The 5,994-nt window shown below is 40.0% G+C and overlaps 1 pseudogene; it reads right to left on the bottom strand.

Moving 5' to 3' along the window:
• Nucleotides 1-222: 222 nt before the first annotated feature.
• On the bottom strand, nucleotides 223-1,282 carry LOC103250321 (annotated as a pseudogene).
• Between the last annotated feature and the right edge of the window lie 4,712 nt (nucleotides 1,283-5,994).

Below are 5,994 nucleotides of genomic sequence, written 5' to 3'. Positions count from 1 at the left end.
TCATGCCAAAGCGCTTTCTGGCACCAAGAAAGTAATTCTTAACAGAATCATGACAGTATGTGGGCAACTCAAACAGGTCCCATCTCTGCCCAAACCCCCAGGAGGGCCTTGAGATTGCAGTCTGGGTAAAGAACCCCCATCACCCCTTGTTAATCCTTTACCTGAAGCCCAGACCCCAACGATAGATGGAGCAGCTGTGTTTGCAGGAGAACCATCCACACTTCAACAACTTGCCCAAGGGTTCTTGGTGCTGCCGTGCACTTCACAGGCAGTGCCATAAGCTGACTCTGCGAAGAAGACATCATGGTAGTCTGCCAAAAACCTCAGAAACAGATCAAAGTGCTTCAGTAGAGCCTTCAAATGCTTGTCAGAAAAGGACATCTTCCCAAGGATTTTTGAAAGTGTTACGAACAACCGCAGCAAATGTTATGCCCCATATATGCAAGAGGGTGGAGGTGGCTGGTCACGCGGGGGGTAATTGTCAGGCACCAGCTTCCAGGAGAGAACCTCCTTTATTTCATTAGTTCCTCTCCCTCCAAAAACCAGCAGACACTGCCCTCCCTTCATTGCTGGGCGTCAGGAGAACAGGTAGAGACGATCGGCTGTGCACGGGCATCTTCTTTTCCAGGTGCAGGAACAGCGTGGGCATGCCGGTGGACAGGTCCTGCTGACCGCGCTCAGGCCTGGGTGAGACGCTGCTCTGGGAGAGCCTGTCACCATGGGCGGCATGGTGCGTGGACTGTCTCAGGGACTGCAAGGCTTCCGGATGGGCTTTGTGCCTTCTGGGGGTGGCGAGTTCACCCGTGGCCGGTGGAACCTCTGTGGTCATCGTCGTGGGCTGATTCAACAGAGGCCAGCTGGGAGAGAGAGCCTCCTGGCTCCCACCAGTGTTTGGGGCCCTTTGCTTCCCTGGAAGGAAAACTTGGAGGACGTCATCTTCTCATACTGAGCTTGTTCATTGGATAGAGCAAAGACCGGAGAGTGTAATCAAAGGTTATCCTCAATCCATCCGCCATCTTCTTACAAAGGTCAACATTCTCTTCTGCGGGGACAGTAGGCGCCTTGGGGTCAGCCTGCGGCCTAGCGTGCTGGAGGTGAGGCCTCTCCCTGACTGGAAAGGCAGCGTTCATAGCAAAATGCCTCAGGTAGGACTCCAAAATGGTTATGACGTTGGGCTGGAAAGGAAGTTACACGAACTGTTCCTCATGTTAAATGGTAGCAGTCCTCCTCCAGCTGCTCTCAGAACCTCAGGGATACCTATCGTTATCGTTCTTACTTCCATTTCCCTTTCGGTTGCAGCTCTGATTCTTTCACTGCAGTCTCTTTCGATGTCACTTTCTTCACTTGTGTCTTCACTCTTGTGTTCCCTGCCTTCGGAGGAATGGCTTATGGAGTGTTCCTCACTTTCATCTTTTTCTTCAACGGAGAGGTTTTTTAAGACAGAGACCACATTGGACAACCTGCAGCACTGCTCTTTTTGTTCCTGTGCTTCTGAGGTGAGCTACAGCTTTTTTTTTGCCCATTTATACTGTGATCTACGGTTTTTCTCAGTCTCAAGAAGCACATGATCTTTGGCAGCCTGTCTGTTCCAGCTTCTGTTCCAACCATAAAAATGGATCAAAGGTTCTGGGATCTTTCTGCCTTTTTCGACATTTTCAACAATAACGTCAACAATCTTGGCCTCCCAGAACACTCACGCCTTGGTGGGGTCACGCTGGAGACACAGCACCTCCCCTGAGTGAAATTAAAATTCCATGCTCTTGCAGAAACTTATTTGTCCATCATGGTGGAAGGCAAAGCTCCGGTTGGGCAGAGCAAGTGCGGTGGGAGTAGCTGGTTAATACCTTTCATCTATCTATGTATCTATCTATCTATCTATCATCTATCTATCTATCTATCTATATTTTGTGAGTTGGAGTCTCTCTCAATTTCTATAGTTCTCTTTTTGGTCCAGGTCATATTACATCATACCTTAGCTGCTAAAATCATTTTTATCTTTTTTTCATCTATCCTTAAAACCTCTATTTCCATAGCTGTTCAGATACCGATTTATTTCAATCTTATTTTAAAAGAATGTATACTTTGGCTGATGTGTTAAGGCAGGAAAGAAAAGTGGAGCTAGGGCTATTGAATGGCAGAAGAGAATTTATTGGTAGGTTAATTGGAGTGGTTGCATGAGAAATGCCCAAAAAGTTAAAAAAAAAAACAACACTGCTAGAACTGGTAGAAGAGTATTTAGTGAGGTGTGAGGTGGTGATAAACAAAATATAAATGTGCATTTTGACTTGCTAGATACACAGTCAATGTCTATTAGGTAACACTTCAGCTAAAGTAGCTGCCAGTGCTGGGCATGAGCATTGACTTCCCCTCTCACTTTAAGCCTCTTTTGTCACAGGGCCTCAAAGGCAGTGAAGGATCTCTTTTGCTTTTAATTTTGTTAGATCTGACAGCACTGAATGCTTCAAAAATCTAAAAAAAATCTAAAGAGATTTTCAGTCTACACACCTGGACATAGGACAAGGTGGCCTTTCAAAACTCATTGTCCTCAAGCTAGAACTGAGATGGGTTTATGCAATCAGTCAAGGTTGGTTCAAGATCACACACAAATCTATGAGGAAACTGACATTCAAGAGTAACTCTCCTGATAACCAAGCCCACACACTTCTGCCAACTAATTCATCTACAATGTTTGCAGAAGCTCATATGGTGGGAATGTAAGTCACAGAGAAATTAATGTGACTAATAACCAATCATCCCCTCTACAGGAGAACACTGTTGCCAATACCTAGAGGATTTTCTTTTAATCAAAATGTGCTATTTCAGAAACAGCCCAATCTCAGTGCATGTAGTTTTCACCATTAAAAGAAAGATGGGCTATGTGGGGGACCTCCTCAAAAAGAATTTATTTATTAAAAATTGTGTATTTATTCGTACACATTTAAACTTCAGTTATCTGCAATATACTCTGTTTAATGCAATACACCTATTGAGATGCTTTGCCCACTGCTTAAAACAGTTTGTGAGCTTGCCAATGTTGATGGCTTTTAGTGCCATTTTTTGTTTTATCCCTTCCACATCAGCAAAACGTTTCCCTCTGAGGAGTTTTTTCATCTAGGGAAATAACAAAAAGTCTCTCAGGGTGAGATCCAGTGTACAGGGTGGGTGGAGCACAGGGGTCATGCTACTTTTGCTGAACATTTGTGCGGTGTGGGCAGGTGCACTCATAAATCACCCATCATGAAATGGGCAAACATGTTGAAAGAATCTGCAAAAAATAAAATAAAATAAAGTTAATTGAAGCTGAACACAGTCTCACATAACAATGCTAGCTGGTACATGGATGCCAATGGGTTCCTAGAACACTCACCTATTGGAGGGCCTGTACCACAAGGAGTATGCCCTGCAAAAGATAATTCCATTTTGGGGGGATTCTCCCCTCGTATGTTTTTGATGGACTTTGAAAGTGTGGCCATTCTTTTTAAACTGCCACATGTTTTTCCAAAGGTAAAAGCGCATAATAAAAAAATATGCAAAGCAACCCCCAGCATATCTTCTCCCCGTTTTCCCTTAGCACTTCAGTTCACACACTAGTCTGATATAAATAGGTGTAAAACCAGGAGACTTAATTCTTACAGACACACACATCTGGGGACTAAAATAAGGTTGCCTCCTACAATTGACCAGAGTTTCCAAATGCTCATTTACTGCTGCTTCAAAGAATCATTCACAAGAGCCTGCTGGATCTAAACAAAAAACAAATTAGGAAATTAAAACACTTACACTCACTTTTAACTTTTCATGAATTATAGCATTTTGCATGAATAGTATATAAATATTTCCTGAAGAAGGGAAGCAAAAACATGCATTATATATAAATATAGAAAAAAATTTTCTTATGCCTGTGCATTTCAGGTTTTGCTCAGGAATTGGTTGTCAATTCCATCTTTCATAATAACATAGACAAGTGGAACCTCAATAAACTGATAAACTTCTGCAAAGCCAAATAAACCATAAAGAGAACAAGGAGACAGTCCACAGACTGGGAAAAAATAGTTTCCAACTCCATGTCTGACAGAGGACTAACATCAAGGATCTACAAGGAACTTAAACATGCTGAAAAGAAAAAAACAAACAGCCCCATTACAAAATAGGCACAAGATATGAATAGACAGTTCTCAAAAGAAGACATACGAGCAGCCAACAGATACATGGAAAAATGTTCAGCCTCACTAGTCATCAAGGAGATACAAATTAAAACTACACTGAGATACTACCTAACTCCAGTCAGAATAGCCATCATCAATAACAAAATATAACAGATGCTGGAGAGAATGTGGCGGAAAGGGAATACTTCTACACTGTTGGTGGGAGGGTAAACTAGTACAATCTCTGTGGAGATCAGTGTGGTGATTCCTAAAAGTTCTAAAAATAAACCTTTCATATGACCCTGCAATCCCCCTACTGAGAATATACCCAGAAGAACTCAAATCATCCTATGAAAAAGATACTTGCATATGTATGTTTATCACAGCATTGTTCACAATAGCAAGAACATGGAACCAACTATGCTGCCCATCAAAAGAGGACTGGATTAAAAAAACATGGTACTTATACATGATGGAAAATTATGCAGCCATAAAGAAGAACAAAATCATGAATTTCACAGTAACCTGGAAGGAATTAAAGTGATCTCTCACAGAAACAAAGAGCTGAGTATCACATGTTCTCACTCATAAGTGGACTTTAAACAACTATTGTAATACTATAAGGAAAGGATTGACAGTGGTGGGAAACTATGGGGGGGGGAGGCAGGGAATAGGGATTAAAGGTAGTCGATATCTGCCTGAGGAAGGGGAGGATACACATCATCAGCAAGGGTGCCATCACAATGAATATTTGTATACCTAACCCTTAACTGTACCCCACAATTTTAAAATAAATTTTTAAAAAAGAAAAAAATTTCCAAGTAATTTAAGGAAAATAAATAAATTAAAAAGTAGATTATAATCATTAACATTTTAACCACAATAAATTCAGAATTTAATAGCTTTCAAATTAGTTTTGCTGTTCATGAGTGACTCTGCATTTTTGCCTTTGGTTTTGCTTATATTTTCACGTGCTTGAAACAATATTCCCAAGCTTACATATAAATAATTCCTTTGAGACTAAAAACTCAAAGGTACCCATGTAATAGTTGAAACAGAGGATTCACACTCATATTGTAGTCCTGTTAAAACTATTTTCATAAAGAATTTATACTATTAAGAGAAATACCCTACAATGATTCTACACATTAAGCCTATTTATTGGGCCTGTCATTGAATACAGAATATGTAAATTGTGGTTTTGCCTGGCTCAGGGTACACATACTCCTGGTTGTAACACAAAACAAAAGTGGAACCAATAAAGTTCTCTGTCTTGAGATTTTAAGACCAGAACTGAAATGCAGTGGACTCTAAGGTTTTGAGTATAATAACTTTTATGTTAGTGTTCTAGAGCTAATTATCATCTGCCTCAAAATAAATTAATTAGCTCAATTTCTATAATGTAGACCCATTACACATAGGAGGCACCACTCTTGAAAACTCTAAAAATTAAAGAGAAGAAACTTTAATAAGTATGTCTTATCTAAAATAAATTACATTGATATGAATCAAAATTGTGTGATTATAAATAGAATTGCATTTACTCATTATACACAAGTAGTTCTTGCTAGTATTAAGATATTCTTGTACATACTAAGCAACTATAATGATAATGTTGTTTTGAAATTTCTTGAAAAATATTAGAACATTTCAAATTCTCATGGTCTCTGTGCTGATCCTGTTTACAAGGCTATTCAACATAGTGACAATATCAGTATGTCACTATGTCACTAATAATTCAAGTCCCTGTGTAGCAAATACTACTTTTTATAGCTGACAAATGGTACATACTAGTTCATGTACAATGAAATAAATTTAATGAATCAAAAAAGTCCATTTTCAGTCATGA

The sequence above is a fragment of the Carlito syrichta genome, unplaced genomic scaffold, assembly GCF_000164805.1.
Source record: "Carlito syrichta isolate Samal-C Ts95f unplaced genomic scaffold, Tarsius_syrichta-2.0.1 Scaffold5769, whole genome shotgun sequence".
In the NCBI taxonomy this organism is placed as follows: domain Eukaryota; kingdom Metazoa; phylum Chordata; class Mammalia; order Primates; family Tarsiidae; genus Carlito; species Carlito syrichta.
This window is presented reverse-complemented; position numbering and strand designations above follow the sequence as displayed.